Raw genomic sequence first — 23,142 nt, 5'->3', positions numbered from 1 at the left:
ATTTCCCTCATTGTCTCTATATTTATTAATTGGAATTATTCTTTAAGAAAGAGTGTCTCTTCTACCCCATTTCTTTATTTGTTCGGTTATTTATTTATATCAGGTTGAATCCAATGATTTTTATTTTATTCTTTCGCTTATAATCCAATACTCTTGTTATTTATCCTCTCACTCAAATGGCTTTGTCCATTGGGAGCTCTTTTAGGTTGGCTCCTGTGCCCTTTTCACACGTCCTCATTCTTTATGAGAACTTTCTTACTTTCTGCCACTACAGTTTGCTCCAAGATCAACTTGTATTTTCTCTACCTTAGCCTGAAATCAACCACCTTTTCAATGAGCCATGGCTCCTTTTATTGGACAAAGATATTTAGAAACCAAGATCTGGGTACCAGGTATATTCTTTGCTACTGGAGTGTCACTTCTTCTAAGCCCTATAAGTGAACAGAGCTAGGAAATGTATGTATGTATACTAATGTATATATACTCACACCTATATTTATCTCTGTATCTCTGACTGCAGTCCAGTGCCACCAGGTTCATTCTAGCATTCCTCTTTTCCTTATTTGTAACCTCATTCTCTGATAGAAAGAAACATGAGTCTCATTATCTACAATATATTTACTTATTTACTCAATCCTGGTATACATATGAAGCAGTTTTAGAGTTGCTAATGTATACTTCTCTGAGAAACAAATTTATCAGCAAAAGCATACCATTTGTGTATAGTTATTTTTGTCTTTAGCCTTATAGTATCCAGTTAAAACACTATTTTCCAAAGTTACTTAGGTCACCTCCTTTCTTTCTCATCCCTTTCATGTGGTTATGTGATTAAATTATAGATTGTGTGTAATCTAGTTCAATTAATTTGTCACAGTCAGCATTTTATCTTGGGTTTCCTCTCCTTTCCTACATCTTGATTGACTTTTTTGCTTGACTTTTAAAAACATTTCCTTTTTCTTCTTGAAATGCCTCATCTTGTCACCCGTTTTGTTCATCTTTCCTCCTACTTTCTTTAACTATCAGTAATGATCATATCTGAATCTGCTTCTATTGACCATTTTTCTCTTGATTTCAGTCCCCTTTTCCTATTTCTTCAAGTGTCGGTTAATTTTTATTGTATGCTGAGCATTGTAGATAATAGATTGTAGAGATTCTGGGTTATGTTAAATTATTGGAGGATAACCTTGATCCTGTCAAGGCTTGGTTTTAGGCCTTGTTAGGTCAGACCTATTTCATTTTTACCCTTACTCCTAGTTGTGGTCTCTACCCTAGTGTGAGATCTTTCAGAGGCCTCAAGGTGAAAGCCTGGGGTGTTCAGCAATGTCTCACCGTGTTTCCCCAGTAATGTATGAGCTCTGATATTTCTGCTTAGTTATCAGCCTCTTAGCAACTGTTCTTTCTTGGGCTTCCTACAGTCTCAGCCTGAAATTGTACAACTTTCGAATTGGTCAAGTATCTGAGAGAAATCGTACGTATCTTCTCAGTAGTACTCTACTCTTTTGTTACTCTCCTCTCCACCCCCTTCCAGATCCCTGTGGTCTTAGTAACCCCTAACTCTGATCTCTGTTTCTTCCCCTCTCTGCTTGAGCTCTTTTTCCATGTAGAGCAGTTTGAAAAATATCTTCAGGGAGAAAACCAGGATAAACGTGGAGTTTATCTCTTTCTAATTTTTTCTCTCAAGGATCACAGCCCTGCAATGCTTGCCATCCACTGCCTGCAAACAATAACTTTGTATATTCTCTTCAGCTTTTGTGGTTTTCAGTGGGAGTTGTAAGTTCAATACTTGCTACTACACCAGGACTGATCAATTTTTTTTTAAATAAGAGAGCTTGTAGAATCATAGGATTTCACTTATTCTGTCAAGCAGGTAGAAGAGGAACATGCTCATCTGATTTGACAGAGAAATCTTACAAAGATTTACACAGTAAGTTATAGAGTTGTCAATTGCATCATTATTACTACAAAAACAAATTATCAAGTAAGACAACCAATTGGAATTACAGGTTTCTTTTGGAGGTTATTTTTGTATCTAGAATCTTCATAACCTTATATGACCCCTTTGTTCAAGTAAGACTTCTGAGATCCGATATGTATTAAGAAAGAATGGGATAAATGGTTATGAATAGCCATGTAAATCTCCATAGTGTATGGGAAAACAAGATTGATATTTTGAAGAAGTTCTCCGTTTAATGCCTTATCAAATTGGATTCCTTCATCGAGTTTGCAGTGCAAAAACCACAGCTCTGTTTTAGAGCTGTAAGGGAGGAAGACATTCCTTCAACTCCTTTCTTGAGATGCTTGACTTAATTGTGAAGACTTGCATTTTTAGAGCCAGATTCTGAAATTTCATTCATTTCAGGAATTTCATTCATTGGTGTTATAAGCAAAAGTCAGGTTTGTAGAGATCAGATTTACTAGGAGAAATTACTAAAGATCTTTTACTTAATGACAGTGAATTAACTGGATGTATAGCATTTTTCCTCTATAATGATAAAATGGCTTTAAAAAATCTGCATGTGATTTTGTGATTATATCCTCCTCTTAGCCTCCAACAGACAGACAGCATCTAAATCAAGCATCCTGATCCTTCCTAGGACTGTGAGAGTGCACTTCTGTGTACAAAACACTTGAATTAACCAAACCAGTAAATTAACCAGAACACATTCTACTGCTTTACTTTTAGGAAAAAAAGAAGCAAATGATACCAAGACAAGCTCCTAACAGGGATCTAATCACCAGATGTGTGCGGATGAAAATACAGGTACAAATGAATCTCTTATACTCTTTTGGATCTGCATCTAAATTATAGTATAACGATTACTTGTATTTAGAATGTCAAAGTAGAATGCAGAATCAGCAAAAGACTGAGCAATCAACCTTTCAATAAGGGTTAAACTCTTTTAAAAACTGTTCCAGGTGTTTCCGAGTATTCTAAGTTTGGGGAGTAGAAATTTGAAAAAAAAAATTTCTCTGCACCAGAGGGGCTATGATGTAAGCCACCATTTGTCCACCTTTGGCTAACCCATGTCCTATGCACAGTGGAACAGCCATTTCATGAAAAAGAAATTTCCTTCCCTTTCATCCTGAAATTCTACTCAGGAGATTCTTTCCATCTCTTTGTCTTAACTGAATCCAGCCAGTCTTCACAAGTCTTCACCTGTCAGCATGTCAAATGGGGGCCATTTTACACTCCAAGTAGCTCGAGATTTGAGAGTAAGGTCAGCGTCCCGCCCGGTGACACTTTCAGGCCACTACTTCTTCCCTCTGTAGTTATTCCTCTACGTTTCGAAACTTGTGCTCCATTCCTTGTGTCCGTCTTCACCTGACATCCCAGTCACTCCTCTCCTTCAATGATGATTTTGTTACCAGGCTCCTATTCCCTCTCCATTCCAACTCCATCCATCAACTTAGATGACTTTAATGGCCACGTGAATGAACTATTCACTACACCAATGAAAGTCAAAGTAGAATGCAGAATCAGCAGAAGACTGACCAATCAAACTTTCAATAAAAGTTAAATAATTTTAAAAACTATTCCAGGTGTTTCACAGTTTTCTAGGTTTTTGGAGCAGAAATTTGAAAAGAAAAATTCTCTGCATCAGAGGGAATATGACCTGCACCCCATTTGTCCACCTTTGGCAAACCCATATACTACGCATTCTGCTTCATCCATCTAGTGTCATGCTGTGAAACTTGTCAACACTTGAAACTACTCCATCTCTGACTCAAATAGTGCAAACATCTAGGATCTCATTCACAACCTTCCTTTCGTGCAACTTTCTTTGTTAAGTATCCCACTACAGCTGTTCTCCCATTATGTACTTGTAGTTGACTTGCCCCTCCATCTCTCTATCCGTTTATGAATCCATTCACCTATCCATTCATCATCACCATTTTCTACCTCCTATTTTTTCCCTATTATGGATAGATTCTAGGATCCATCATTTCAATTATTCTCTTGTAAATTCTCTGGCAAACCTCAACCCTGGTTCAAACTATCTGCTTCTCCATATCTGCACCCAGGCTGCTGAGAACAACTGGAGAAAAACACAATGGGGGAGATTGGTATTACTAAAAATTAATGGGCAATGACCTCAAGCAGGCAGTCAAAACTACTTGGCAGCTTGGTCTCCAAATTTCTGCAAAATCTCTTTTGAATCCATTCTATTCTTTTCAAATCTTCAACTCTCTCATTTTCAGCTGATAACCTTATCTCCCATTTCACTGGAAAAATGAAAGCTATTAGATGGGAATTTCCTCTTCCGACAAAGGCCAGCCCTTCTGCATGTGCTCTGCTTTCCATCTCCTCAGGTTCTCCTCAAGAATACTAATTATTTCCTTTCTTCATGATTTTATTTCAATCTCTTCCTCTCTACTAGACTCTTCCCATCAGCATGTATGCATGCTTCCATCACAACAAAAAATGAGTCAATCAATCTAACCCCCTCTCAAAAACAAAAACCAAAACCGCTGGAAACTACATGATTCTCTAGCTACCACCACTCTCCTCCCCTTCGTTCTCAAACTTCTGGCCTGAGTTGCTTATAGTTTCTTTCTCCAAATCCTCAACCCCTATTTCCTCCGCAAACCCTCCAATCTGATTCCTGTTTCAACCATTCCTTGGACAGAATTCTTGTTAAAGTCATCGATTATTTCCATATCACTTAATCTAATATACCTTTATCTCCTCATATCATACCACCTCAAAGAGTCATTCCTCAAAGTTGACCACTCCCTGTTTTGAAACACTCCTTTCCTTTGGCTTCCATGATACTGAATACTTCCATGATACTGATACATGATACTGAATACTCCTAGTTTCCCTCCTACCTCTCCAACTCTTCTACTATATTCTTGGCCCTTCACTCCTCCTCCACCTAACATGTAAATGTGGGAGTGCCCAAGGCAAAGTCATACCCTCTTCTCATTCTACATTCTGCCACCAAGGCAATCCTGCCCATCCCCATGGCTTCAATTGCCACCTATACTCCAACAAATTTCAAATTCTATCTCCTGCCCAGACTTCTCCTCTGAAGTTTCCAGTTGACCCCTCCATCTAGATGCACCTCTAACACCTCACCTCAAATGCATCTAAAACCAAACTCATGATTCTGCCTCTTCCCCCAAAGCTTTTCCTCCAGTAGATGCTTCCACCACCTACTTAGTTGCTCAAACTATATGCCTTGAAGTCACCCTTTACTATTTCTCCTGTTCTTTTTTTGAACAGATGAATGATTTCAATGTGAAATGGCAAATATAAAAATGGAGCCATATGAATTGCAAAATGGAACAAAGATAAGTGGCATTTCATCCAGTTGAGGGAGTCTACCAGTGTAACTGCTATTGGGTGACTCAGAGGGTGGTCTTAGACACAAAATTCAGGAAAAAGGGTGGTCAACAATCCAGTGCTTATTTCAGCTTGGTAGCCTGGTCTCTTTGTCTCCCCAAGATTCACACCTTTGGGGAACCCAAGGCAGCTTAGCAGCTCTCACCTTCCTCTAGCTGTCGGAAGAGCAATAAGTCAGCCCCATCAGGTAATCTAGGTACTCTCCTTTAGCCCCCTGCTATGACCATAGGCCAAATTAACATTTAGGTTTTTCTATAAGACAACGCAAACCTGGAAGATTGATTGCCTTCTTCGTAATTCAGGAAGAATTACACAAGAGAGGATGTGTTTAATCTACATACGTATACATTGAAAATCCCACCATTTTCATAGAGGAGAAAGACACAATCCTTATTTCTTACATCACAACCAGATTAAGAAAGACAAATAAGAAAACTTAGCATAACTTGAAAAAAATAATACTTTCTATGGAGAGACCACTTTATGTTAAAACCTTAATTCTTAAAATAGCCCTGCTGGGAATCTAACACAAGCAGCCTGAGTCCTACATAACACCCCAGGGAGCAGAAGCACCTGGGGATTTTAAAGACACTTTTCAGTTCAGTCATAGTTAACACTCATTCGTTGAATGGAGCGCACAGCAGAGCTCTTCAAATTCAGACAGAACCCTTTCCTCAAGGAGTTCAAGCTGAGATCACAGACATACAGCCACACTCTTTTCACGGAGTGTCATATGTCCCCCAATAGAAGTATGTATAAATTACAGAGATAGTCCAGAGAAGGGGACAAGGTGAGACCTTAGCTGGGTTGTTTAGGATGAATAGGAGTTCACCATACAAACATGATGGGGGAAAGGCATTCCAGGAAAAGAGAACAGTATGTTCAAAAGCTCATCTTTTGATCATAGGATGTTTCTGACCTATAGCAGTGAGGGGTAGTGGTGGGAGATAGAGGGGAAAGGTGGACGGGGACCAAATTCTGAGGAGTCTTGTGTGCCGTGTAAACTAAGAAGCAAGGGCGTTGTTCTGTAGCTGAAGAGAGCCTCTGAAGTTTTTGAGAAGGGGAATGGATAAACAGGCGACAAACTCAGGCCTTTGGTTCCTTTTCCTGGACCCTCTTGCTCCCATCTGTAGAAAACTATGGAATTATTCATCCACATACAATTCTTGTGTAAGTTCATGTGTCCAGAAGAGAAAACTATGTATTGTGTAATTTTACACGTAAGGAAATGAAGAATGTCATGTTATTAAAATTACATTCTGAAAATTACTGTATTTCTTACATGTTTAGCTGGCTCCACTATAATAAGCAAGGTTTTTACTCCTAAAACATTTGCTAAATATATGGCCTGTGTGCTAAGGATACCGACCTTGGGTGACACTTGTTCCCTCCCCTAGAATAGCTGGAGTTGGGTAGAGTTTGTTCAGTCGCAAAGGGCCTTTGCACAAGTCTGTGAAATAGTTATGTGGGCAATGTGGTTCTTGGACCGCTTGAGTTTATCCTTGTTGCCTGGAACCAAGGAAAACAGCGAGGGCTTTTTCATCTCCCCATATAGGCTGTCAGCTCCAAGACAATCAGCACCCTCTTATGCTGTTACTTTTTGATGGCCTCGGCAGGTCCGCAAATCAGGATTTTGGAAAGATGCTGCTCTCTGTGGAAAAGCACCCTGATTCAAAATAAATCTCGGTGTGAAGTTTTCCATTGCCCGGAACTAGTTTCCCAACAACACTCTACTGTTCAACATTCACTGTGTTAATTTGTAAACATTTTGGTTGCTAAGGAGACAAATGGATAAAGATATCCTTAGAGACAGCATGTAGTAGTTACAACCGAAGTTGATTTCCTCCTTAGGTTTTTGCTGCTGTGGACTGAACAACACACAAGCCACCGTCTTTTACGGTGTAAATCTACAGTCAGAGGAAAGCATTAGCTTTTGGCCTGAGAGAGAATTAGCAAGATTTTAGAAGCTATTAAAGGTTTCTAAGGGAGGTGGTGAATGTGGAATGAGTTTGCTCTGCAGTGATAACGTTTTTCATAGCAGCGGAGTTGGGGCTGAGCAGCCTTCGGAAGGACGTGGTATCGCTAGGTGAAAGAAGCCCCGGCCTGGAGTGGAACATTTGAACTCCCAGTTTTTATTCAGAAACAGTTCGTTGACAAAGCACCGGTGTGCATTCCTCACTTGCAGGAAGTCGTGGGCATCCTTTTGACAGCCTGGGGCTCTCAGCCTGGGACAGCTGAGCTCCAGAGGCCAACTTGCTGAATGGTTCTGCCCCTGCGCCCCTCCCCGGCATTCTGATTGGCTGCCTTAGCAACATAAATTCTTTTCTTTTTTGGGCCAATCAAATGGGCGTGAATTAATATTTTCTTGCTGTCATTTCCCCTTCCTTGAGTCCTGCGGAGTTAAGCATATTTGTATATGATTACTGGCTTTTAAAGATTATTCTTTTTCTATTTTCCTATTTTTTAAAAATTTATAGTTTTTTTTAAACATTCCGATTATTAAAATTTTATACTTTTATATGTTCGTGTATTTTCTTCTATATTGACACAGGTCTTTTAACCTGCATCCTCGTGGTATCTTTTATTCTGTAAAATTAAGCCCTTTGGTTTGCTTCCCTTCTCTTCGACGTCTGCCGTGATGGAAGCCACAGGTGTCAGGAATACAGACTAGCCCACCTTGGTTGGGATTTTGGGGCCCTCATTCACTAGCTCTGTGTCCTAGGGTGGGTTATCTGACTTCTCTGTATTTCAGCTTTCTCGCTTACAAAACGGGGCTATTGCGAGGATTAAACGAGTTAAATGCATAAAGCCCTTGAAGAATGGCCGGCTTGTATCTACTCACATAGGTTTGCTGTTATTCTCATTGGGGTCTTTGGTCTACTTTCATTTTGTCTCTCTTTTGAGTACTTCATCCATTAAAACAATGCTATCTCTGTTATGAACTATGCTACTGTACATATGTGGGTCTGTTTCTGGGCTTTCTATTCTGTCCCTTTGATTTATTGGTCTATTTCCAAGCCAATATGCCATTGTTTTAATTAGTTGTTTATGATGAGCGTTGAACCTCGTAGGGCAAGACTGTATTCTTATTCAAAACCGTCTTGGGCCTTTATACTTCCATAAGAACTATTGGATCATCTTGTCAATACATGAAAATCTAATATTTATTGGAATTGCATTACATTTATAGATTTATTAGGAGATATTCAGCAAACTTATGATATTGACTATTCCTTTTGCTGCCGTCAGAAAGGCTTTGCAAATTTCTTTATGAAGGCCTTGCGTTTCTTTCATCGTATATATTTTTACCCGTAGGTGTCCTATCGTTTTGTGGTCAGTGAATGGCTTCTTTTATTTTACGTTTTCTAATTGGATCTTCCTGATCTATAAAAGTAATTTTGATTCTGATGTATTGATATTGGGTCCAGAAATCTTGTTGGACTTTCTTTTTAGTTCTATGATCTTGTAGAGCCTCATAGTTTTTTGTTTTATCTTGTTTTTTGTATTGGTTAGGATTTCAAGTGCACTGTTGAAAAGTAGTAATGATAGCATCTTTTTGGGTGTCTGATTGGGAGGAAAATGTTTCTAAGATTTCACCAGCAGTAAGCTGTTACTATGTATATTTTGGTAGCTGGCTTTTGATAATGTCAAGAACATTCCCTTCCCTTCCCATTATGCTAAGAGTATTTATCATGAATAGGTATTGCATTTTATTGAATGCTTTCCTAGCATCTATTACTGATCATATTTTTTCCCTTAATTTGTTAATATGGTAAATAATTCTTCCAGACTTTCCAAATCTAAACCATTATTGGATTGACCATCTTTACTTTGTATTATGAAACATTTTACCTATCAGATTGGCAAAAACCTGAGGACTTAATGACCCACTTTATTGTTGAGGTGATGAGAAAATGAGCATTATCATAAATTGCTTGTAGAATGATAATTTGTATAAACCCCAGGAAGAGCAAGTTTGAAAAATCTATCAAAATCTACAAAATTACAAATGAATAACTTCTTTGACCCAGTGAGCCCACTTTTAGAGATTTATCTCTCAGATATTTGCACCTGTGAAATGATGGGTGCACAACTTTATTCACTATTCGTTTGTAATGATAACAGATGGGAAACAACCAAACTTTTCACTTATAGGAGACTAGATAAGTAAACCACGATGCCACCTTCCACTGGAGTCTCAGACAGATGAAAAGTAACGAGGACACTCTCTGTGTTCTCCTCGGAAAGATATATCGTCAAGTGAGAAAAATAAGGCGTCCACATTACTCTTTTGCATAAAAATCATGGCAAAAATGACACACGCAAACATATGTATCTGCAAACAAAAACACGGCAATAACTCATTTGTTGAAGGTTTTCTCTGCGATGTCTTCAGCGCTAGAAGGCACTGAGGATAAACTGGAAAGAAAGTGCCTGCTCTCATGAAGCCTCTATTTTCATGAGGGAGACAAAAACAAGCAAAATAACAAATGCATAACAGAGTTCCTAGTGATAAGATAGATACTGTCAAAGATGTACCTACACAGAGTCTCTATTCTATCTGTTCATCATTTCTTCAACTTTTTAAAATTCAAAAGTGTGGTTTTTTGAGAGAGGGTTCACGTCCACATATAGAGATCTAGTTAATTCTTTTAAATGGCTGCACAGAATTCCATTGCATGAATTTATCGCACTTTCTCTGTTTCTCTAACGAACTTTGGTTTATGTTTTGTGTTTTTCGTTGATTTTTCAAGTGAAGCTGCAGTCAGCACTGTTGTATGTGCCTCTCTGTGCACGTGCACTGTGATTTCTATAAGAAGTACACTGAGGAGTGGAATTCCTGGGCCTTTACACACACACTGTCATTTTTACTACAGACTGTTGATTTGCCCTCCCAAGTGGCTCTTCTGAGTCGCATGTCCACCCGCTGTGTGTGAGCGGTCCTGTTTGCCTACCTCCTTGCTTCATTTGATGTTTGGCTATTTCACTTTAACCAGTATGATGCTTGTGGAATGATATCTAATTACTGTTTTGATCTGTATCTTTCTGATAATTGATGAGTTTGGATGCATTTTTATATACCTACGGGTCATCTACTGCTTTCTCTTCTGTAAATTACCTCTTCAAATCATTTGTCCAATTTTCTATTGGGTTTTCTTTTTCATATTGATTTGTAGGAGTTCTTTAAAGATTCCGGATAGTGATTCTTTGTATGTTATATGTGTTGTATTTTCCTAGTGTTGGTTATCTTGTGGCCACGTTTATGCTGTCTTTTGATGTCCAGTAGTTGTTAATTTGATGTAGTCAATTATATCACCTGGAAAGTTAATTATATCAACACTATTTGTTGACAAATCTGCCTTATCTCTACTGGTTTGTAAGAACATCTCTATCATACATCAAGTTCTCTTGGGTTTGTTTTTGGGTTCTGTTTTCTTTCTCTGTGGTCTACTTGTCTATTTCTGGGCCCGTGCCAACTATTTTAATTACTATCTCTTAGTAATATGTTTTGATATGTGGTAGGAAAAGTCTTGTCATTCTTTAAAAAATTTTCTTGGTGATTCTTGGTCCTTTGCTCTTTCCTCAGATCAGATTGTCATGTTCCAAAAGACTTTTGGTGATTTTAGTAAGAAAGACATATAATTTATGAATTAGTTTTGGAAAAGATTGCATCTTTGTGATATAAATCTGTTCTATCTATGAACCATTTTTCTTTTTATTTATTCACATGTTCTTTTATACTTTCACTGAAGTTTTGAAATTTTTCCCCATGAAGATTTACGCATTTTAATTTACACATTTTAATTTTCTCTTTTTTTCTAGGTATCTTGGGATTCTTGTTGCTACTGTGAATAAATTTTTCCAGTTATTCTTTTCCATATTCCCTCTCTCCTGGGTGTTCTGCATTCCCTTGGCAGCAAATCTCATCTCCCTGTCAAATACACTAAGATTTATTTATCACCCTCTTTCTCTCTCTTGCTATCTCCTGACCCTTGTGGCCAATCACGTCCTTTCACAGTTGCTTGGAGGCTCCACAAGTTTCTTAAACTGAACATGCCTAAGACTGAACTCTCGATTCTTCCCTTGCCCCGTCTCTAAACTTATTCTCTTCCTAATAAAATGATCCATCACCTAACCTAATTTCTCTGGGAGAAATTGCTTCCTCTATTGCTCACCCTATACTCTGATCCTTTGCAATTTTGAGCCATATGCTAATGCTTCCAGTACAGAGCAGTCTACTGTGTGGCATCATCAGGACTAGATCCTCACAAGCATCTCAGATTTAGCATGTCTGGCACACGGTTGGTGCTCAATTGATATTTAGTGAATAAATGAATGTCCAAAACTGTATGTACCCTTACTCCCCTGTCCCCCAGCCTTCTCCACCTCAGTAAATCGCTCCATTGTGTATTTGCTTAATCCATGAATCTGGCAGTCATCCTTGCTTTATCCTTTCCAGTGAATCCTTTATCCATTCTATCCTTAAGTCCTATTAATTTTGCTTCCAGAATCCCCTCCACCACCACTGCCCTAGTGAAGGCCCTGTGTTCTCTCACTGGTGTCCTTGCCTCCACTCCTGCTTCACTCCAATCTACACTGCAAGAAGCCTGAATGAGCACAACCAGAGGCACTCACAACTGAAATATGCAACTATATACCGGGGGACTTTGGGGAGAAGAAGAAAGAAAAAAAGAAGATTGGCAACAGATATTAGCTCAGGTGCCAATCTTTAAAAAAATGATGCCTGAGTGATCTTCATGAAACATAAATAGGAAGTCTTATCTCTTCTAGTCAAGATCTTCACTGCCTTCCTGTTCTTTCTATCTTTAGGTCACCTTCAAGGCCCTGCATTGTTTTGCCCACATCTCACCCTCCAGCCTCATCATGCTCCAGTCACACCCCCTTCTCTGGTTTTTGAGCACGTCAAGGACTTCTTTCTGGAACTCTCTCCTCCCTTATGCATGGAAGGCTCCCACTTATCCTTCAGATCTCAAATTAAATATTACTTCCTTCAGAATCATTCCTTAGCCTCTCAATCTAAATTTATCTCACTGTTATATTCTCTTCTAGCACCCGGGAGCCTAATCACTCTCCTTTATGCATTGTTCATGGGATGATCTGTTAAAGTCCCTTCACTGGACCCTAAACTCTGTGAGTTGAGGAACCTTCTTTGTCTTGTTCACCACTGGCACTTAGGAGGCACAGAAAAAGTGTTCAAATGAATGGCCAAGTGTTAGTGTTGTATTTGGCTATATTTTCTTTCAGTCTTTTTCTGTGTATATTTTTTATACAAGTAGTCTGATACCACCTGGCCTTCTCTGTCAGCGGGGTCATTGTGGTCACAAACTGTCCCAATAGCTCCCATTGACAGTTCAGAAGGCCTTCACCAGCCTGAAGATAAGCCCTAAGATTGCTTGAAGTCTCCAGAGTGCCGGTATCTCATCTATTCAAGACAGGATCTGAGCTTGCGGCGCTCCCCCTGCGAGGTCCCCCTGGCTCTGCCCCAGCCCCCTGCTCAGGGTGCTACCTCTGGAGGTGTCTGAGGGTACCTGAGGGAGCTAGGAGCTCTCTTGATGTGGCCTGCGGCATTGACTCTCAGCTGGCTTCAGCTGGGATGCCTGGCTCCCCGGTGTTGGTGCCATACAATAAATAATCTAGCTTCTTGCTGCTTTCATTTGATATTACAGAAGAATTTTCTTATGTCAGTACAACCTCTTCATAAGCATCTTTTAAAACAGCTGCCTTGGGGCTGGCCCGGTGGCGGAGTGGTTAAGTTCGTGCGCTCTGCTATGGCAGCTTAGGGTTTCGCTGGTTTGGATCCTGGGCGCGGACATGGTGCCGCTCATCAAGCCATGCTGGGGTAGCATCCCACATGCCACCACTAGAAGGATCTAAAATACGCAACTAAACTAAAAATACACAACTATGTACCGGCGGGCTTTGGGGAGAAAAAGGAAAAATAAAATCTCTTTATAAAAATAAAAAAATAAAACTGCTACCTTATATTCAGCTGGTCTTCAAATAGCTACCTAATATTTCCATGGTTAATCAATTATAAATATATTAATAACTCAATAGAAATCAAAGCCGTACTGTTTAAATTGTATTTTCACAAAAACACCAAAATTTCCTCACCCATCTTCTCTCTTTTAATAAGCTAGCCTGATTTTAAGAAATGTATAGAATAATGAATGCTTCACTTTTTCTGTTCTGGCAATGTTTTGAAAGACCATCCCCCAATTCTAGGGAATATGCAGAAATTAAGTTTGGGTATTTTTAACATTCTCACTCCCTGTTCCTCCCAGTAATTAAAATTTCATTTACTATTTTTCATCCATATTCTTACATTATTACTGAAAATATATTTTATTTCTGTCTCCTCTCATAGGTTAAAAGATTTTATTGCTCTCGAGGACTTTGATTTCTGGAGAGTAAATATTAAATTGTGAAATGGAGGCAAGATCTAACAGAAATTCATTCAAGATTTACAAGTATTTTAAGCACTTGAAGTTACTTCTCCCTGCTTTGAAATAATTCAGGATTTTAAATGCTAGACATTTCATCTTGTTCTTGAAACAAATCTATGAAAACTACAATTTCTGGTTACTTCCATCTCTTCCTTACAATTATTCCTAATCATATGAAGGCAGAGAGGGTGGCAGGGCAGGTTTTAATGAGAAATTATAGCCATGTATAGGAAGGAGTTGAGAAAAGGAAAGGAAAGCCCTAGGAAGAGCATGTCCTTATTTATTCAAGCTTCTCCACTTTGTGAATTTATGGGGGAACTCTTTGTCCAACGAGTACATTCGAAGTGGAAAGAGAGAGGGAAAACTAAGGAGGCAGACATCCATGTTCTCTCTTTCCTCTGGATGAAACCATAAAATCATGGTGGGGACGTGGTATGGTGTGGTAGAAACATTCGGATAGGTTTGAAATTGTGGGTGTAGGTATGAGGGGTGGTGGATGTTTGTGACACACTTCAATAGGAAGAGTGGAGACAGGCTGCAAGCCCCTGGGAGAGGCCAGCCCTCAGCCACATCCAATGTGGCCCAGGGTTGGGTGCACAGTTTTGGTTGGGGAGCTGTCTAGGCCAATGGCCTCAAGGTAGGGCTCTTGATTCCCCACATGTAGTGCATGGCATGCATGGGAACCAGAGGTTACCTAGAGTGGATGTGGAGGAGGTGAGAGGACAGCTAGATCAGAGTAGGAGGCTTCTGAGTAGGGACCCTAAAGACCAGTGGCTTCGGTGGGATCAAGTGGTCTGCAGTAACATGTGTCATTCATGCCAAAGGGCCCGGTGAGAGCAGATGAGGCATCTTATGGCTGAGTCCAGCAGCGGAGGACAACACCCAGACCAGCCATCCCTTCCCTCATTGCCGTGAGGACTCTCAGATTTTCCATATTATGCTCACCTGGAGATGGAATAGAGGGAGGTAAGGAATAGTTCTGTTAGGGAACTGAACTTTAACTGACTGCTTATTAGGAAGAGACAGTTTACGCCAGAAGTGATCCAGGCAGTATAAATTCGGAGATTTGGTTACTTTGTCCCTTCCCCTTTCTCTCCCAGAAAGGGAAAGAAATTGTATATTGTATCAATTATACAATTATACAGAAATGAAAAAGTTGTACTTTTTTTTTGGTACAACTGAGTTGGGTTTGAATAAATTTGAAACTTGTTGCTTTGCTTGTCAACTTAAATTTCTTTTTCCCCAAGTATGTATTAAACACCCCATTCCTTAATCCATGTGGCTTATTAAGAAGTCTTGAGACTGGTCGTTGTCTTCCCTTGGAGTTTTGATATCTGAGGCCAGAATAGCGTTCTCACATAGAGTTCAGGGCCTGGATAGTCAGGGTGAAGACTTGCCTCTCGTCCTTCCCATGTTGAGTTCTTTACAATAAGACAAGGGCAAGGCCTTGCTCATGACTCTGAGGGAACTGACTGACAAGAATTGAAGAACTATTCTGTTTCCCAAATATTGGCCTGCACCCTCCCTTCGCTTTGCAGAGTGTCCACCCATTTCCACATTTGGCTTCCTGTGGTCCCAGGTAGATGCGAAGGAGTGCACGGGCTGCAGCCTGTCTACTTACTACTTGTGTTGTCTTTCCTTTCCAGAGGCCTGCCCAGGACTAAGGGCCACATGCCGTTTCTATTAAATAATTACCCCACATCCCAACTGCCTTTTAAAAAGGATGGTAGAAAGGAAGAAAAGATGGCTGGAAGGAAGAAAATCCATTTTGTATTCAGGTCTCTAATTTCCACCTGCAATCTCCTTAGGGAATAGTGACCTGTGTTTAAAGATACCCGTGACACTGGTGGTTATATAGAGATGCTAGTGCCATCTCCAGAATGTGTAATCAAATGTGTGTATTGATTAAAGCTTGCTAGTTAATTTACATGAGTTAGGAAAAGGCATAATGCGTTCATGAAGTCTTTTTTTTTCCTAAAAAGGCCAGCTTTATAACTTTCAAGATCAGTTAGAAAGGTCTCTTCTTGTGTTGCCCTTTTCATTGAACAGGCTCTGTTGCCTGAGCCAAAGCAAAGGTCCCTGAGGGAACATGGGACTGCTAGGGAACATCTGGGGACAGGCAGCGACAGGCTGAGGGCCCCTGCAGCGGTTGTGAGAGACACTCTTTGTTCTCTCTCTCATTATAATCAAGCATCTACTGAATGCCTGTTCTGAATCAGCCATTCAACAAGGCTCTGAGGCCAGAAAAATCTTAGAAGGCAGTGAAGCAGTAAGTGTAACACTAAAGGTTGCAGAAACTCTCCTAGAATTATGAACAGCACACAAGGTCAGGGCACAGAAGAGGGAGGAGTGATCATTTCTCCTTGGGAGAGAGAAGGCTCTGGAAATTCTCCCGAAGAGGTAACTTGGCTTTGGGCTGAGCCTCAAGGCGGTGGAGGCAGGAGTTTAATCATCAATTGTTCAATTGTTGGGTGGGAAGATGCCCTATGGGACAAAGTCCAAAGGCTTGAAATAATCCCAGCTCTTGGGGCCTGGGGGCAGCTGAATTGGGCTGGATGCACTCACTAAGGGAGGTTCTTTTCTTGAATAACAGCCTTATTATTGAAGAAAAGTCACCCTTCCAGTACTTTTGCCTAGTGCTCATTGGCTAGAACATGGCCACATGGGGAGTTGTATGTACTGAACTGGGCATATCATGGTGCCAAACAAAATCAAGCTTTGTTATGGAAGAAGGGGAGAGTGGATGGCGCCTAGTCGACTAGTTGTATTGACCATTATGAGTTTGCTCTTTTATTATTATTAAATGATCTTGGAGAGTTTGCTTAACTTCTTCAGGCCTCAATTTCCTCATCTCTAAAATGGGGACAGTAGGGACAACCTCGAAGGGTTATTTTGGGAATTGGAAATAATAGATATGAAACATCTGTAACATGGTTGGTGCCTGCTAAATAGTGGGGGGAGGTTCTTGTTCTCCTCCCTTTGCTTCTTCTCCTTTGCTTCCTTTTCCTCCTTCTTTAAAAACCTGCCTCACTTTCCCTCCTCTCTAGTTAAGAGTGTATGAGAACATCTGGAAAGTCTGGAGATGATTCTATTACAGTTTCAAATTCAGTTATTTTTCTCTTCATCCCGCCAGACAGTTCATAATCATCTTTGCTCTGCAATTAGGTGGTATCTTTTGTGAAAAAATCATGTAGTTGTTTATAGTGATTTGTTTTTACCCACTAAAGTAAATAAAAATGTAATTAATGCTTGAGTTAAGTGTCATCAGAGATACACAGTGAGACACACAGAGAATATGTCCGAAGAATGCAGTAAAGTTAGACAAGCCACTTGAATGAATTCTTAGTCAGTGAAGGGGAATTGGAATTTATTAGGCAAGTTATTTGCATTAGGTACAGTGCCAAGTTCTTTACCTACTTTATTTTACTTAATACTTTCAAAAGTCCTCTGAGTTAAGTATTATTATTCACTATTCCCCTCCGTTATGGACTGAATGTTTGTGTCCTCCAAAATTCATATGTTGAAATCTAATCTTCTATGTGATAGTATTAGGAGGCTGACCTTTGGGAGGTGATTAGGTCATGAGAGTGGAGCCCTCATGAATGGGATTAGTGCTCTTAAAAAGAGGCTACAGAGAACTCTCATGTACCTTCTGTCATTTGAGGACACAGGAAGAGGAATGACTTCTGTGAACCAGGAAGTGTGCCCTCACCAAACATCGAATCTGCTGGCACCTTGATCTTGGCCTTCCATGCCTCCAGAACTATGAGAAAAAGTTTCTGTTGTTTATAAGTCACCCAGTTTATGGTATTTTTTTATAGTAGCCCAAACTGAATAAAACACCTTCATTTAGATGAGGAAACTGAGTATATTAATTTCGAATTGTATTTGATTGCTTGTAACTGAAATAATAATGGTTTAAATAAGGTGGAAGCTTTTTTCCATGAGATTGCCTCTCATGTAAAAGGTGCTCTTGGTTCAAGAGTCCAGACCTGGAACAGCAGCTCCACAGTCATCAAGGATTCAGGCTCCTCCAGGCTTTGTGCTCCACCACGTGGCTTCATCTACAAGATTGAGCCATGATCCAAGATGGCTGCCGTGCCCAAGAATAGGTTGCTAGATTGCAGTTTGTGCACATTTTTGTCTTCACTAGATAATTCCAAATTGTTTCCAGAAATACATAATCTTTCCAAGCACCCATGGAACATATGGAAATATTGGCTATGAACCATGCCATAAAGCAAATCTCAACAAATATCAGAATCATTATCACATAGACCACGGTCTCTGACTAGAATGCATTAGAATTGGAAGTCAATGTAACAAAAATAACTCTAAAGACTTGGAAATTTTACAATGGATTTTAAAAAATAATTGATCAAAGAACTCATCCATATTTAGAATCAAGTGAAATGAAAAACTTATGTTAATGCTTTTGTTACTTAGCTAAAGTTGTACCTAACGGAAAAACTATAGCCATAAATGCACATGGAGAAGCACTTGACTCAAGAAAAGAGAAAAAGAACAAGAACATAAACCTCAAGAAAATTAAGGAAATAATAAATGCATAATATGAAATTAATGAACTAGAAAACAAAGAGCAAGTACAAGCAAGAAAACCAAAAGCTTGTTTTTGAAAAGAATAACAAAGTAGATAAATTCTGGCAAGATTAATCAAGAAAAATGAGAGAGGGTGCAGATATGTAATATAAAGTACCAAAGGAGCTGTAACTATAAATTTATCATTGATTATAAAAGCCATAAGAGATATAACATGTCTATAGCCATAAAAGTTAAAAAAATGAATGATTGTCCAAGTGTATAAATTTGAACAATATGTGAAGTACGGTCTTACTTTTTATTGACTATATATTTACATGTAAATATTCTCAAATAAAAAATGTTCAAATATTTTATAAGTGGTTATGGGATAAAAATTTTGGGATTTTTATTATTTTAATTAATCCAAGTTTTCTAATTTTCAGCAGTGAATACAGATTTTAAAACGAACTAATGAGTTGGAGGTGGGAGTGGAGGAAGCACCTGGGGGTCACACTCCCCTCAGGACCCTCTCCGAGTTTACATTCTAGAATCCCACTATGTGCCTTCTTGCTCTGCTGAGAAGTCCTGGCCACCACACTGTGTCATGTCTCCAAATTCCTTTCTCTACCTTTCCTTCTTCAGTACACTGTTTCCCCAACTTTCCATCTTTTTCACCCTAGGACATAGACCCATGCATCTATGCAGCCTTATCCCATTCCTGGGCCCATCTCCAGTCCCCCGATGTCTGGACCCAGGGCCTGGACTCCTGCTCCTCAGAGAGGAGGGCTGAGCACAGGAGCCACAGATAGTGTTGGACCTGCTCAAAGGGTGCAGGATGTTGTAGTTATAGAGACATGGATTCAAATCCCCTGTCTGCCTCTTACTGGCTTTATGAACTTGGTCATGTTTCTCAGTCTCTCTCATCTTTAATTTGTTGATGATAATATCATATTATAAAAACTAGGTAAAGTATATAAAGCAACCACCTTACACTAGGTGCTTAGTAAATGTGAATTCTTTCCTCTGCTGTTGGTCATCTGCCTGTAGCTATAACTAATTTACTAGTAAGCCTGAAGTGTTGGGAAAAGATGACTCGTGGGTATATTGCTCTTGTTAAGAATTTGGAGCTTCGAATTCCTAAACTGGAGCATGATGTGGGGCAAAGAGTTGGAGAGGCAGTGACTATAACCAACTGAACGCTACCAGGGGAAATGGTTAGCGGCCAGAGCCTTTCCACAGACTATAAACATTTTACTAAGAGGAAGGGGAAAATGTTGTTTTAAAGCTCGATGAATTTTCAGCTGGTTGCCCTAGAATAATGTCGAGTTTCCAGGGAAGAGAATTTTTTTCCTTCAGGACCACACATGATGGATTACATGAGGTGGGGCTGTCCCCTGCTGGACATTGTGGGGGAACGCAGAGAGTGAAAAAAGTTGTCATAGCATAAGAATTTGAGAACTTTCCCCTGACGTGCCGGAGGAAGAGATGGCTGGGTGGGGGACGGGATGGGGGGCGGGTCTGGATGGGCATAGAGTGGGCCCACGCATCACAGCAGGTGGATGGGAATTGAGAATTCAGTCAGAGCAGGAATTCAGTCATAAGAGGCTTAAAATCTCCCTTTTACCCCATGCTAGTCATTCTTAAAAATCTGAGGTGAGTGATAGATTTTCTTTTATTTGTGGCGAGTGCCTGAGCCATTTGGGAAAAGATGACCTCAGAAGGCTGGAGGCACTGGGGATGTCTGGGTTGTCTGTGAAAAGTTGAGTAACATAGTCTCCAGGTGTTGGGGGCCTAAAGAAATGACTCCTGCGGGTTGATCCTGGAGTGTTTTATTTCATTATTTCCCCTGCGAGGAGAAACTTGAGCTGAACTTTACCACATATGTAGGACTTGGGTAGGGGTTTGGCAGATCTTTAAGGTCCTATAATGAATCAGACCCTAAAAATCAGATTTAGTTTCTCATTGGTCTAAAAATATCTGTTTGCACCAAGGGTTTCTTTGGATACTGCTGACCATCTCCTCCTGCAAATTTGGAAATTTCTCTTCTAAGAGGCTGCTTCTCCTCCTGCCTCTCTGACTGCCCCTGCTGCTCCTTCTTCCCTGGCCCCTCTACCTGAAGCTTGAAGGTAGGCCCACTATTCCTCCTGGGAGCACTCCCTCGTCTGGCTCTTCATTCAGTTCGTACTCATTGCATCCATTCCCAAGGTTGTGCTTCTTCCACGAAGTGAAGAACTCTCAAGATGACAGCTCTAGCTCCTGAGTTTTGGGTGCCCATGTCCACATGGATGCCCTGAGCACCTTAAACTCACGGCATTCTAGACCAATGAGATGATCTCCCTCCCTCTCATCTATTTAGTCTTTTGATCTGCTGATGTCATGACCATGCCTCCAGTCACCAGGACTAGATCCTTCACAGTGACTGGTAACTCCTGTCCTCCCTCAGCACCTGTATGATGAGCACTATCTGTTCTTCCACACTGCACTGCAGACAGGGCGGGCTCTCAGGGGGACTGTAATTCACCTCTCTGTATCTTTGCTTAGGTATCAACAATTCCTTACTTCTGACTGTCCAAATCTTAGGGCCAGATGAAATGTTTCTACCCATGAAGTTTCCCCTGCTTCCCCAGCCCAACATATTGCCTCCTTTCTTGTGGATTTTCTGTGCTGTTTTACCAGCACGTTCTCATGTTCCAGAGCATTTCTAGTACTGTGCTTACTGACATCTGTGTAACATTTCTCCATCCATACTGTGAGCTGTCAGCAAGATGTTTATCTGATCCATCCCTTCAACTCCCTCAGGGACTTGTTCATATTTGGGTTCAATAAATGGGTTTTGTGGCTATTTATACACTATATGCATCCTTGATTGTCTCCCCAGCTAGTGCATAAGTTTCCTAAGGACTGGACTAAGCATGATTCAGCTTGCGACTACTACAGCAGCTGAGCACTGTGCCTGGTACAACCTAAGTGTATAAGATATGCTGAATTGAATGGGTGAAAGTAACCCCAATAACCATTTAGTATTTATTGTACCTTGAGGAGCTCTAACCCTAAAAGTGTTGGATAAAGCAAATGACCCTATAAGAAAAGCTGAGAAGGAAGGGATAGAGATGGAGGAGAGAATCTAGGAGAATGTCGTATGACAGGAAAGGGAAAAATTTAGACGGAGAGAGGGATCAAGTAGGAAGACAATTGGGTTAGCAGCATGCAGATCTTTGGGGAGCAATGGAAGACTGTTTTTCTTTGGGAGAAAAGGAACAGAAGCCAGGTTGGAGTGTGTTGAGGGGGAGGGGATGGAGAAATGGAGAAAAGAAGCATTGATAATTTTACAAGAACTTTCCCCATAGAGAGAAGAGCCATAGGGAGGAAAATAGATGTGGAAGTGTGATCCAGAGAGGATTTTCTTTTACAATGAGATGTACAGCACTTGAGTATGTCTAAAAGCAGATGGAGTGGGGAAGACCTTCTCAACCAAAATGTAAAACTCTGAATGAGAACTAAGAAACTTAATCACATAAAAATTAATTATTTTTGCATGATAAAAGCAGGTGAAATACTGGGAAAGAACACTTGCAGCGTGCATAACGGGTGCAGCACATAATTCGGACTACCACAAACTGAGGTGAAAAAAATATGTATTTTTCGTTAACTCCACTCAACGTACTCCTCAGCCCACATTTCTGTCTGTAGCAGAAGACAGTCACATCAGAAAAAAGTTTTCAAATATCCCCTGAGAGTAACTTAGTTGTTTTTAATGTATTCATCCTTAAAAAATAAGATCATAAGTTCTGTCGTCAAAGAATCCACCCCTTCTCCACGCTTTCCTTGAACTTGGTGCATGCTTCTATTGGTCAACATCACACTGTTTTGTGACACACACTGCACGTCTGTGTCTCCAACTTGACCTTGAGCCTGTTGAGAGCAGGGACCTTCTCAGCGTCCAGGACACGCCCACCACCCATATATATTTGTTGACTCTTGTTGATTAATGGTCATTTATGTCCCCATGTGCACCAGTGTCTGAGAGTATTAGGTTAGGGCTATTTCTGCACTTGTCACGTTCACAGCAAGGATATTGGAATAATTTAGTTTTAAACCCCCTTCTGGAAATTTTTCAAGACTCAAATTCTCTTTAGTCCATTCTCCTCCTCCTCCTCTTTCTTTTTAACTGAAGTAAACAGTAAAGCGCACAAAAACTAAGTGTACAGTTCACTAAATTTTTACATATGCACGCACCTGTGTAATCACCTCTCAGGTCAAGATCCAGAACATTCTCAGCCCCCAACAGGCTCTCTCATGCCCCTTCTCAGTCAGAGCTCATCTTCTCCATGTACAACTATGTTGTGATTTCCCGCAGCCTAGAGTAGATTAATTTTGCCTATTTTTGAACATTGTACAAACTGAATCATACAGCTTGTGTTCCTTTGTGTCTGGCTTCGTTTGTTGAACATTATGTTTGTGAGATTCAAACATGGTGATGTGTGTATCAGTAGGTTGTTCTTTTTCACCATTGTGTAGTATTTATGATATTAACAGTGATATGGTTTTAATAAAGTCTATTCTTTTGTTTTTTAGAGACAAGCCCTTTCCTAAATCTAGAATATTATTTTACCAGGGATATGTTTGGTTTTGTAATATTTTTCCTGTTCTAAATGGGTCACTAAAACATAAGAGAAAAAAGAGCTAATTTTAAGAAAACATGATTAAAAATACACAAATAAAAATTAATAAGCCCTTAATTTAGGTCCTTTCAATAGAGTTGGGCAGGAAATTTATCTTCTAGCT

General features: G+C 40.0%; 1 protein-coding gene across 11 annotated transcripts in view; it reads left to right on the top strand.

Moving 5' to 3' along the window:
• The window catches only part of MOBP (myelin associated oligodendrocyte basic protein), a 47,126-nt gene that overhangs the window by 4,444 nt on the left and 19,540 nt on the right, over positions 1-23,142 (top strand). For 4 of the 11 annotated variants that reach the window (XM_008514114.2, XM_008514110.2, XM_070577188.1 and 1 more), the window contains exon 2: positions 2,684-2,761. The gene's annotated coding sequence lies outside the window, so the exon portion shown is untranslated. Of the gene's footprint in view, positions 1-2,683; positions 2,762-5,227; positions 12,068-14,639; positions 14,782-15,461; positions 15,594-20,348; positions 20,484-23,142 lie in introns of all 11 variants that reach the window. The other 7 variants (XM_070577193.1, XM_070577189.1, XM_070577194.1 and 4 more) reach the window with 4 other exon arrangements.

This window comes from Equus przewalskii, chromosome 15 (genome assembly GCF_037783145.1).
Source record: "Equus przewalskii isolate Varuska chromosome 15, EquPr2, whole genome shotgun sequence".
NCBI lineage: Eukaryota > Metazoa > Chordata > Mammalia > Perissodactyla > Equidae > Equus > Equus przewalskii.
The sequence above is the reverse complement of the archived record's forward strand: the minus strand, read 5'-3'. Positions and strand labels throughout refer to the sequence as shown.